This window comes from Myotis brandtii, unplaced genomic scaffold (genome assembly GCF_000412655.1).
Source record: "Myotis brandtii unplaced genomic scaffold, ASM41265v1 scaffold1750, whole genome shotgun sequence".
NCBI classification, from domain to species: Eukaryota; Metazoa; Chordata; class Mammalia; order Chiroptera; family Vespertilionidae; genus Myotis; species Myotis brandtii.
In genome coordinates this window covers 479,955-480,169 of record NW_005356477.1, presented here as the reverse complement: position 1 = coordinate 480,169, position 215 = coordinate 479,955, and the positions used below count along the sequence as shown (strand labels likewise).

Genomic DNA, 215 nt, shown 5'->3' with positions numbered 1-215 from the left:
CGTCCACGACCTGCCAGGGCCCACCCCGCGTCCCCTGCCGCACCCCCACTCCAGACGCCCTTTGTCCTCCGGGGGCCCCACAGGTCTCCCCTCCCCCACCATGCCCTCCCGTCCACGCTTCCCTTCCTTCCCACCCACGGCCTCGGCTGCCCTGCCCAGGAGAGAAGGGAAACTGCGGGGAGAACGTGCGGGGGAGCACCCAGCAGAGGGGCTTC

The 215-nt window shown here is 72.1% G+C and overlaps 1 protein-coding gene across 4 annotated transcripts in view; it reads right to left on the bottom strand.

The window, feature by feature from the left end:
• DDR1 (discoidin domain receptor tyrosine kinase 1) overlaps window positions 1–215 on the bottom strand; it is a 16,336-nt gene that overhangs the window by 15,149 nt on the left and 972 nt on the right. The window lies entirely within an intron of this gene.